Below are 13,235 nucleotides of genomic sequence, written 5' to 3'. Positions count from 1 at the left end.
AGTTTTGTGTTAAACTATTGAACGTCATGTATGAGAATAATGTTTTGTTTATCTCTGTTTTTTACTTTGAGTCACAACTCTCACACTTTTAGGTGTTTTTTAGAAGCTCTTTGATCAAGTGACTTCATATGTATACGTTGCCTAAGTATATGAAAACCAGATTCACCGATTCTTGTCAGCACCTGATCTTTATTGAGAATAAATAAGTTTTTTTCACAACAAAATACAATAGGTTATGGGTCCCGATTAGGTGTGCATAAAGTGACAAATACAGTTTCCTTTTAAATCGTATTTGAGAGTGTGTTTCTGGTTTTAGAATTGAAATAAATCTGGTAAAACATATCAAGCCATTGAATAGTGAAACAGATTGGACACTGTAGAAGAGTAAAATACGAGATCTAATTGACTATCATGAAGGAGTTTTAAACGCAATTGGTGGCAAATCAGTAAAACCTGAGACGCTGTCTGAAGGTGCTAATGATGCAGCAATAACGGATCATAAAACCAAGTCTGATTTTTATCATAAAGCAAACAGTTATGCTACGTCGATGATTACAAGTGCAGTTACGTACACTGTGTATCAGAAGATCATGGACAAAGAAACGGCTCATGAAGCATAGGAGGGATTGAAGCAGAATTTCGAAGCATTATCAAAGGACCAACTGTTCAAGATTTGTTCAGATTTCTTCGCATTTAATTGGACTCAGACAGAAGACATCTCCACATACATAGCGAAGTTAACAAGTCTTTGGAATGAACTGAACAAAGGGCTTACAACAAAGAGAGAATCTGTGCTATGTGATATCATATTGGTATGTAAAATTTTATATATTCTATTTGCAAGCTTTGATTCATTTAAATCGAGTTGGATGCTATTAACGAAAGAGGATAAGAAAACGTTTGATGAATTAAAGGAACAATTGTGCATGTTTGAGAGAAATTTCACACAGAGAAGTGACAAAATCGAACAAGAGCAATTATTAGTCAAATCACCTGTACATAACAAAATAAAAACTACCAAATTGAAAAAAAGGAAAATGTAACTATTGCAAAGAACTGGGCCACTGGATCAAATATTGTAAGAAGTGGATTGCTGATTGAAGAGAAGCTAAAAATACAACTGTGCGGAAAAGCATGGACAAAAGTGTAGTAACAAATGTAGCATAGTTTACTATTTGTGGCGACGCTTGTTCACTACAAGTGGTTGTATACAATTGGTGGATTGACAATGATGCAACGAAACATATGACAAATAGTCCTGATCTGCTGTATACAGGCCGCTGGACAGGAGTTCCTAGAAGCAACAGGAAGAGGATCAATTCGGATTCTGTCAACAGTTGGCAGCAAATGTGAAGAACTGACCATGACTAATGTCTGGTATGTACCAAAAATTTCTAAAAACCTTATTGCTGTTTTAGCTGCCCAAGATCGTAACAAAAATAGTATATTTCAGTCAAGTACTACATATTGCTCTTTGACATTTGGTGGTAGACTGAAACTGTGTGGAAATCGTAAAGTTGGTGGCACTTTATACAAAGCAGAAATTATGCCCATAGTGCCAGAGAAGGGTGCAACTGTGAATCTCTCAGTGGAAGATAGATTTGATGTACTTCAACTGTATCATGAGAGATGGGGTCATCCAGACAAGCATCATGTTAAAACAATACTAAAATGAAATTTAACATTTATGTTAAGGAAGGGGCAGAGATTTGTGAACGATGCAAATGTGGGAAAGCGCATCTTTTACCATTTGGAACTACAGAAAAGTCAACAAGGCCTGCTGAATTGATATCAGCCCATCTGCATGAACATTTTCATGAATAATTCCTGAAGAAATGTTACCTCGTTTTGTTCAAAGACGATTACACCAAGTTTCACTATGGTTATTTTGCTGCAGAAAAACCATCGTTGAGTACAATTCTCAAAGGTTTTCTCACACGTACAAAGGCATTGGGATACTCTGTTAAAGAGATGCTGAGTGACGAGGGAAAGGAGTTTAATAACAAAGAGGTTAGATCCATCTTAAGTTCCAATGTTATAACACAGCGATTGTCTGCTCCCTATACACCTGAGCAAAACAGTATTTGTGAGCAGGATAATAAGGCAGTTGTTGAGATGGCCAGGACACTTAAGTATTCGAATCCTGATGTCACTTATCCCAAACAAATGGGCTGAACTGGTTAACACAGCAATTTACATATTGAGTGGGACAGGGAAGCAATCTGTAAAAGGTATCAATCCTTAAAAATTGTGGGAATGGAAAAAGCCACGAACTAAACATCTTAGGATTATTGCCTCAACATGTTATGCACACATTCCAAGTGAAAAACGAAAGAAAATTGACAAGAAAGTGGTGAAAGGACATCTCATTGGTTATGATGGTTATGAATGCTTCAGGATTTGGATAAAAGAAAGTATTCAATTGTGCTGTCCAGAGATGTGCAATTTGAATAATAACTAGGATGCTGTGCTGAACAAGTTACACTACCGTTTCAAGATGCTGAAAAGCCCATTGCAGCTCCAGATTATATCAAAAACCAGTCAGAGAGTGAGGAAAATACACAATCAGAAGATAGTTTGGAGCATGAAACTAGTTCAGACACAGAATTTGATGATGACATTCTCGAAACTTGCAAAGAGGAAATTGGAGTGACATTAAGAGAATGTTCATCATTAAAGAGACCAAAATACCTCAATGATTATGCAATGTTTCAGAAGATTTGTTTGTCACAACTGTGGTTCCTGAAACCTATGAGGATGCACTTAGACGTGAAGACAGCATCAAATGGAAAGAAGCAATGGACTGAAAAATTTAATTTCTGATCGAAAATGAAATCTGGGAGCTTGAAGATGTACCGAAGAGTGCCAAGGCAATAACATGTAAGAGGGTGTTTCGACTGAAAACAAATGAAGAGGTTCTGATCGAAAAATTTAAGGCTCGACTGGTTGCCAAGGGTTTCAGTCAACGAGAAGCTGTAGATTACAGTCAAACTTTTAGTCCAGTTGCAAAAATGACAATGAATATGTCTAATCTGAGTGTTGCTGCAACTGAAAGAATGTATCTCGGACAGTCTGATGTGTTGACGGTTTTCCTGTATGAAAACGTGAGGAAACCATTTATATAGCACAACCAAAAGGTTATGAAGATGGTAACATAAGAGTTTGCAGGTTGAAGGAAAGCCTGTACGTCGTAAAACAAGCACCAATATGCAGGAACAAGCGATTCAGATAATTTTTGGTCGGTCTAGATTTCAGAGTAAGCCAAGAAGATCCATGCTTGTACATTCAAAATAAATATGGCAAAGAAGTTCTCGTAGTTTTGTATGTTGACAACGGGTTGGTAGCCGCCACTGATTCAAATGATTTCAGCATTTTCTTTCAATAATTGCAAAAGGACTTCAAGATCACAACGGCACCTGCAAACTATTATTTAGGTCTGCAAATTGAGCATGGCGAGGACAGCTGTATCAAGATTCACCAGAAGGCTTATGTGCAACAAATTTTAAAACGTTTCAACTTTTCAGAGTGTAAAGCAGTTTCTATCCCAATGTTGAAAGTTACAGATGTCTCACAGTCAGGGAAAGATGACACGGTAGAACACTCTTTTCCATAAGGAGAAGCAGTTGGAGCATTAATGTATGCGATGCATGGCACAAGACCTGAACTAGCCTTCACTGTAAGTGTCCTTTCAAGATTTGTCGAGAATCCCACCAAAGAAGTCATATTAAGAGTAAAAAGGGTTTTTCGTTACAAATCAGGAACGACTGAATATGGAACACATACAAATCAAGGGAAACAACACAACTCTGGAATGGTACAACTATGTAGATTTTGGAGGCTGCTCAAAAACAGGCAAATAAACATCTGGAGTAGACATCAACTTTGCAGGAGGGACGATATCATGGCTAAGTCAGCGACAAACCATGGTAGCAACACCTACAACTGAAGCTGAACTAGTTGCCGCTAATGAAGCTGTCAAGGACATTATTTGGTTAACTCGTCTATTCAGAGAAACAACAAGACTATCAGAAATTCCAGTTCACTGAATTGACAATTCATCAGTAGTGAAGTTGGCAGAGAATCCAGAATTTCATTGCAGAACCAAACATATAGCCATCAAGCATTTCTTTATTTATGAAAAACTTTATGAAGGAAGAATTAGAGTTCATCAAATCCCATCTGAAGAGCAGGTAGTGGACATCATGACCAAAGCTCTATCGAAGACACGTATGAAGATATTTTGTAATCAAATGGGACTGTTGTGAAACTCAGTTTTGTTTTGTTTTGTGGGTTTGCCTGTTTGTTGATTTTCATTTAACAACGGAAAGTGTTAAAGTAAATTCTTTTTACTAACGTACTTAAAAAAGAAGTTTTGTGTTAAATTATTAATCAATGTCGTATATGAACATAACGTTATGTTTATCTCTGTTTTTTTATTTTGAGTCACAACACTCGCACTTTTACGTTTAGGTGGTTTTTTAGAAGCTCTTTGGTCAAGTGACTTCTTGTGTAAACAGTGCCTCCAGATTCAGAAATAAATCTAAGTATTTGAAAACCAAACTCACCGCTTTTTTCAACAAAATACAATAGTGGCAAACATGGGACACTAACACAGTGGTGTGGTCAATCTGATCTCTTAATTACAGGTGGGTGTAACGTTAACAATTTGAATCCCTTTGAAATTCTTAGTTTTAAATATGGCAAAGTCATTAATACAATGTAAATAACCATGAAAATACAAAATATTAACATTAAATAATTACTGATAAACTGGTATTCAGATATGTTTACTGCACATCTCGTAAAGTAAAACATTTATATGTTTTCCATAAGCTAATAACGAAATTGATTTTGTATTTCTTCTTGAAGAACTAATGGAACAAAAATGTTACATTTTTAACTTGAATAAATACCTCATAAAAATCAGAGCCCTCCATATCACAATTTTTAACAACAGTGCTTGCAGACCGAGGGACAGCACTGCATGCATATTGCTCTCTTGCAGATCTAGCAAACATCCTAAGTCTTTCTTTTCTTCCTGGCTGGGCAGAGTCTGCACGTTTTCCTATTCTTAGGATCTAATTCTGCTTCCACTGCTTCTTCTGCATCGGGGCCTAAAATCCGGCGGGTCATTAGTCATAACTTCTGTAGAAGTCATGGCTTCTGAGCTCGCTTTTGCATATGTTTCAGCACAAGATAATGGGCCAGCTCTTTCCGGAAGATACCTCTGTCGACAGGAGCTTAATCTGATCCACTCTTCTGAAGAACATATGCATTTACTGTGCTGATATCCAATAAACGGTAGAATAAACACACCGCCCAACGTCGAGTTCTTTGAATGCTGGAGTATATGGAGCGCTTTTTGTCCAGTTCATCGAAACCTCTTTTAGTGGCGTTGTAGTATGATATTATTTTTGGATTCAGAGAAATCAAATCCTCATCTGGGCTGTGATGCATGGAAGAGACAAGAAGAACCACTTTGTTTTTTCCTTTGGCACATGGGACAACAGAGTGGTGCCTTGCGTCAAACCGTACAAAGACGAAGCAACTGAGCTATGCTTATTTGGTTCGAAGGCTTGCAGAATCTCTCTCTCATTCTTTTTTAGAGTTCCAACAAAACACAATCCTCTTTTCCTTAACTCTTCCCAGCATGTTTTGAGCTGAAGCAATTGTCAGCAGTAATGTTGCGATTACTACCATAGATTAATTTACACAATCGCAACACAGACTGCGTTGGTATCATCAGTTTCTTATCATTGTCCGGCAAAATATCGCCATCAGAGCCTTTTCCAGTGTACGTATACCCATTATAAAAGTAACTGGTCCTTGCATCACACAAGGACATTATTTTAAACCGTATTTACCAGGCTTCTTTGGCATGTAGACCAAAAATGAGCATATACCACGTAAGGAAACTAGTTACTCATCTGCAGCAGCACATGCGCCTAAATTGAAATATTTGAGGGAATTTTGGACAATTTTTCTGAAGAGAAAAGAGGCTGTTGCCATTTTATCAACTTTGAGACTCGCTTTTCTAGTTCGAAAGTCATCAAACCGTTAGCAGTTCATCAACATTAGGAAACTGTTCCTAGACATGACATATTTGAAAATTACCTGACCTGAAATATCAGTTGCAAATATATAATTTACATTTGCGTGGTTGGATTTAAAGACAGAATAATATATCAGAAGTCCTAAAGAGCCAAAAGTTCATCAAATCCAGGTTCTGAAGTTCAGCTTTGCTTTTGTCTGAGTACTTTTGCCTGACGTAATCTATTTCAGCATTTGTCCATAATAGGATGTGATGGAGAATTTCGTCATCAAAATAGATATGCAATAATTAAAATGGGTCTTTTGGATCTCCTGTACTCAACGTGGTGGATGGAAATTTCATGATGATGTTATGGTAAGGAGTTCTAACAGCTCGGATCAAGGTGCTTTGGCCCATTCTTACTGATTCCTCCCATAGAAGTAATTGCTTCTCTGTTGCTCATCACTACTTTCATCAGAGTAGTTTTCTAGTGCACTTTGTTCTGACAAAGCGTTATGCTCACTCACAATGTGTTCAGTTCCTTCAGGATTGTCGTCACAGTCACTATCGTCTGATCACTGTTTCCTCAAAGTTTCGATCTGAAGTGTTCACACATTGTCTGCTACTGCAACAGATCCTTTAGTTGTAGAATTACTAGATTCCGCCATATTTCAAAAGCTGTGAAATGGAAAATACCGAGAATATGTAAGGAAAGCATTTGCAGAAATAATTACACAAACAACGTAGTGCGGTCAAAATGACGGCGAGCTATTTTCAGAAGGGTGTCACTCACATCATAGAAGCTCTAAAACAACACCACATGCGTTGCCGGGCCACTCACAACTAAACTCGAAGCTAACGAGCCGACGGCCGCAATAATGGGTGGGGAACTGGCTAAATCGCTATTGTTGACGATCGCATCACGTTAGTTAAAGGTTAATCGCATTGTGTGTCATGCTATGTCCAGAGAAGAGGATGAATTAGTAATATGTGGTGCTTCATTACTAATACACAACACTATAAGCAGACGAAGACAAAGGTGAAACAGTTTGTTGGATGCAAAGATTGTATAGGAGACGTGATGGGAATAATATAATGTATGAGCTGAATTAGGAGACTGCCGCTCCTTTCATAACTTCACTACTGTGGTAGATGTTACCGTCCGATTTTGAAATTATAACGAATACAATAGAGCCAAGTCTTCGATTTTGGGAAATAGGAGATTTCTTTCAAACACATGTATGTTTATTCCTTATTTTAAAGCCAGTTATATTTCAAACAGTTCCTACAGTCTGTGAAGCATTGATTGAAGGACTATACAACAGGAATTCCACTAAAAACAGAGTCACACTTTACTTGAAGGGAATGGAACTTATCATCAGACGACTTAACTGTCAAGTTATGGTTTACTCTAAATCAGCTATAGTCAAGTGTTGTAGACTGGAGAGTTCCCGCTAGACACAACGTCAACACGATGTGAATCTACTCTGCCAATAGTGAACGACGAAAGTCTGTTGATGGCCGAAGAAAACATTGTAACCGATGTTCTCGATCAATTTTGTAACATAAGCATTTGAAGAATCAAAGTCATCAGCATTAAAACTAGAACCAGCAGTGGAAGACGAAGAAGTTACAGCAGAACAACCATCGGCACAACAAACAGCAGAGACAACATTAGCAGGAGACCTTCTGACAGCTGCTGGGGCAACATCTGGATCCACAGAAAGAAGTACCAGGAATAAAATGCCTATGTAATAAGGGCAAAAATGTCTGGTATCCACGCCTTACACCAGCTTTAGAAGTACCAGCACAGAATGTAACAGAGGCTTCACCAACTACAGTAGGGGCAAAAGTAACAGTAGTTACTACTTACTTATTTACTTACTTACTCCTCAGCTCTATAGTCCTTGTAGGTCCCTGGCCTGCATAACAGTAGTTACAGTAACACCAAAAGCAGGGAAGATAGCTACAGTAGACGAAGAAGTGTCAGGTGTTATGAGTTGGTGGAAAACTCCAACTAAATGCATTTTTTGCTGAAAGCAGGAAGATGAAGCAGCCCTTAAGATAAGCAGTGTAAAATATTTTATAGTTCCTCACCAAAACGTTCAATATAAAACGAATAAGAGTTTTTATCGTAAAATTTGTTACATGATCATTCAAGGAGTAAAAGACAAAGAAATTATAGTAAGTAATTTTGGACTGTAGAATAAATTTGCCATTCTTTGCTTCAGTGAACTTTGGGCTACTGAGAGTGAACTTATAGTTGTTAAATTTGATAACTAAAATAAAGCAAATAGTCACTACATAAAACTGCACACAATAGGTAGTGTAGCGGTGTATAATAATCCGTCACTCTGTTGTTCTATCATCAGACTGGATATAAATTTTTTGCCTGAAGGCTGCTGGTAAAGTTATTCAAAGTTTTAAGTTAGTAGTAATGTCATTGTACAGACCACCTAAGTGTACCATCAATCTATTTTTAGAAAAAATGGACACACTGTTATATGTATTTAGATTAGATTAGATTCAGTTGAAGTTCCATAGACCAAAAATTGAGCTGATTCTCATGGGTGCAGAACGTGTCAAAAAGTATAGCATAAAAAACCTAAAACATCTGAATTTAATACTTACTAACCTCTTCGTTTGTCAGGCGGTTGTCAAAACAGGTGATTACATTACAGTAAACTGGAACTGCTAATATTTACAGAATTAATATGCTGTCAGTATGAAAAATTGTTATGTACTTTTCAAAAATTTATCATACACAAAATACCTAATCTTGATTGTTGTGACCAAGCACTGTCAAAACTGAAATCTAAAAGACATTTTTACTTAAGCTGGCTTAACAGTCCCTGTCAAGATATTCATCTATAGAGTGGAAGGAATTTACTATCAAAAAGTCTTTCAAACTCTGTTCAAACCGTGCTTTATCTGAAACCACGTTTTTTGGACCAAGGTAAGTAATGTTAGGTCTTTACATAGATTGTTCTTATTCCTAGTATTAATACTATGTATTGAGCAATTAGTTGAAAATAGAGATATATATTACTTGTAACAAATTTCATTAAGGAATAAATATACTGCGAAGCAGTGGCTACAATACCAAGTTCCTTGAATAGGTTTCTACATGATATTGAATTTACAACACAAGTGATTCTTATTGCATGCTTTTGCATGCTAAAAACTTTTGCTCAGTTTGATGAGCTATCTCAGAATATGATCCCATATGACATAATAGGATGAAAATAAGTTAAGTATGCATGGTTTTTTTTATATTTACATCTGCTACATGCGACATCATTATCACTGCAAATACAACTTGTTTAGGCGCTTAAGCAATTCTGTAGTATGCCCTTCCCAACTGAATTTACTATCGAGTTGTAATCCTAGAAATGTAACACTCTCAACCTCTTTGATCTGCATGTCTTCATATGTTTTACACATGATGGAAGGAAATGTCTTACAGGTTCTGAACTACATACAGTAGATCTTTTCAAAGTTTAATGACAGTGAATTAGCTTTAAACCATTTATTAATGTCAATGAAAATTTGATTGGCAGGTATTTCTATATCTCTAATTGACCTGCTACTTATTGCAATGTTTTTATACTCTGCAAATCGAAACAAACGTAGGATTTGGCAATGTAAGATATGAGAGGTCATAATGTACAGAAGGAAAAGCTACAGACTGAAGATGGAACCTTGAGGATCACGACATGTGATTAATTCCCAATCAGATGAAGACTGACTGCTTACTGCACAGGTATTTTGCAATGACGCCCTTTGTTTCCTGTTAGTTAAATAAGACTCAAAACATTTTGCAGTATTGGCGGTGACAACACAATGATCTAATTTACTTAAGAGAATGCAGTGGTTCACATAGTCAAAAGTTTTTGACAGGTCATAGAAAATGCCAGTAGCCACTAATTTATTATCTAATGAATTAAGTACATTCTCACTGTAAATGTAAATAGCTTTCTCTATATCAGAACCCTAAAGAAATCAAAACTGTGACTTGGACAATATATTATTTGCAGTCACATGCTTAAGGAGACGCTTGAACACAACCTTTCCAATATTTTTGAGAAAGTTGGAAAAGATGAAATTGGTCGATAGTCAGCTAGACTAGATGAGTGCATTAAGCAATTGTAATGGATGGAGAGGTGATGTCAGGCTTTGATATAACAACACATAAACACAGTGTCTTTCAACTGAAAAATCTTCTAAGACAGAGCAATTTACACTCTATCAATAATAGGTTCACAAGTGATCAAACATGTCTTGACTATATGTCGTCCATTTTCAAATTTCAAAGGAATCATGTGATGTGACAATGTTTCCATTTTTAGAACGCAGTTCCTTATCTTTAAATTATACAGGTAGATACCATCCTGGTAAGAGTAATATAACTGCACCTCTCCCACCTCTCTCACTGAACCTGTTGCTGAAAATAAAACTGTCGGGTTTTGTAAAGGCCAGTTCACACTGGTCGTCATATCACATTATGTCCTGTACCATTAATGCATTCCAAATGGCAGCATCCACACTGGCCGTCCTGTCCCACGGCATTACGGCGCAGCACCCTTCACGGTTTCTTGGTAAGAAAGTTTTGCTGGCTGACGTCATCCATTCATTGCTAATCACATGAACCCCAAACTCATTTCCTCTCGATACAAAGCCATGTACAGATCTCCGAATTTCATTTAGTTGTAGTTTTCGTAGTTAATACCAGTTGTTCTTTGTCTTTGTTATAAATTGTTTTGTTTCGTTATTTCTTTTGGTAAAATTTATAGTAAGTAATGAAAGATTAATTGAAACAATGAGGCACCAGTTTGAATTGCATGACATGAGCATACTAAATTGCTTGCCATCTGTTACATTTATAAAGTGAATTTTTATATATACCGGTAATGTATTAAATATGTTGCAATGAAATACATTACAATATTACTCCATCTTGAAGTGAAAAAAATTACTGTCAGTAATATCAGATTGATTAGTAGGTGGAATTTATTTCTATGTTGTCAGGAATTTGTACCATTTCATAAAGACACAACAGTTGAAAGCCATCCTGTGAAGATAGCAACTCTTGCAAAAAGAACAGTTGAGGACAGCCATGCGAACTGAGATAATGTTACTTGAATTGACTTGACATGCCGCGACATGACAGACAATGTGACACCCTGATGTGATGGTGCCATGACAGCCAGTGTGAATCGGCCTTAAGTCCCTTGCAGACAGAGACTGGTTTTTGCCAATGTTGTGGAGACACAGACTATACTTTCAATAACGATTTGTCAGCAAAGATAATATTTGATAGGCTTCTATAGCCTTTTTGACATAAATTAATGAAAGATGCTTCAAAACCAAGTTTCTGAACAGACAAAATCCATGGATACCAAAAGACTGACAAATTTGAAAAACTAAATTATACAGTTGTATAATATACACTGAGGTGACAAAAGTCATGGGGTAGCAATATACACATGCCGGTAGTGTTGTGTACACAAGTTATAAAAGGGAGGTGCATTGGCGAAGCTGTCCCTTGTACTCAGGTGGTTCATGGGAAAAGGTTTCCGACGCGGGTATGGCCGCACGACAGGAATTGACAGACTTTAAGGTGGAACAGTAATTGGAGCTAGACACATGGGACATTCTATTTCGAAAATCGTGAGGGAATTCAATATTCCGAGATCCACAGTGTCAAGAGAGCGCCGAGAATACCAAATTTCAGGCATTACCTCTCACCACAGACAGAGCAGTGACTGACAGCCTTCATTTAACGGCGATAGCAGGAGCATGTGCATAGAGTGGTCAATGCTAACAGACAACCAACACTGCGTGAAATAAACGCAGCAATCAACGTATTCATTAGGAGAGTGTAGTGAAATTTGGTGTTAGCGAGCTATGGGAGCAAAGGAACGACGCGAGTGCCTTTTCTGACAACACAGCATTGCATGCAGCGCCTCCCCTGGGCTTGTGACCATATCTGTTGGACCCTAGACGACTGGAAAACGGTGTCCTGATCAGATGAGTCCCAATTTCAGTTGGTAATAGATGATGCTAGGTTTCGCGTGAGGTGTAGACCTCACGAATCCATGGACCCAAGCTGTCATCAAGGCGGTGTGCAAGTTGATGGAGGCCCGTGTCCTGATCAGATGAGTCCCGATTTCAGTTGGTAATAGATGATGCTAGGGTTTGGGTGAGGCGTAGACCTCACGTTTCCATGGACCCAAGCTGTCATCAAGGCGGAGTGCAAGTTGATGGAGGCTCCATATAGTGTGGGCTGTGTTTACATGGAATGGACTGGATCCCCTGGATGCTCAGCTACTTGAGGACCACATACAGCCACTCATGGACTTCATGTACCCAAACAACGATGAAGGGCGCTGATGACCGCCTAATTGAGCGCCCCCCAAACCAAACATCAACATCAAACAACAATAGAATTTTTGTGGATGACAGTGCAATATGTCACCAGGCCAAAACTATTGGCAATCAGTTTGAAGAACATTCTGGACAATGCGACTGAATGGTTTGGCCAACCAGATGGCCTGACATGAATCCCATCGAACATTTGTGGGATATAGTAGAAGTATCTATTTGTGCACAGTGTCCTGCACCGGAAACATTTTGGCAATAATGCACGGCTATAAAGGCAGCATGGCCCAATATTTCTGCAGGGGACTTCTAAAGACTTGTGGAGTCCATGAAATCGGGGCTGATCTGACCAGATTATGGTTTTCCAATAGTCTAGGGTCCAACCAACATGGTTACAAGCCCGAGAGAGGTGCTGCAGATGAGTCGTACTATTAGCAAAGGCACTCGCGTCCGTCGTCTGCCGTCATAGCCAATTATCGCGAAGTTTCACAGCACTGTCCTAACGGATACGTTCGTCGTACGCTCCACATGATTTCTGCAGTAATTTCATGCACTGTTGATTGTCTGTTAGCACTTACAACTGTACGGAAACGTTGCTGCTCTCACTCGTTAAGTGAAGGCTGTCAGCTACTCGTTGTCTGTGGTGAGAAGTAATGCACGAAATTTGGTACCCTTGGCCTACTCTTGACACTGTGGTTTTCAGAATACTGAATTCCCAAACGATATTCGCAGTGGAATGTCCCCTGCATCTCACTCCAACTACCATTCCATGTTCAAAGTCTGTTAATTACCATCGTGGGGCCGTAATTACGTCAGAAACCTT

The sequence above is a fragment of the Schistocerca americana genome, chromosome X (genome assembly GCF_021461395.2).
Source record: "Schistocerca americana isolate TAMUIC-IGC-003095 chromosome X, iqSchAmer2.1, whole genome shotgun sequence".
NCBI lineage: Eukaryota > Metazoa > Arthropoda > Insecta > Orthoptera > Acrididae > Schistocerca > Schistocerca americana.
Note: the sequence above shows the minus strand (reverse complement) of the source record.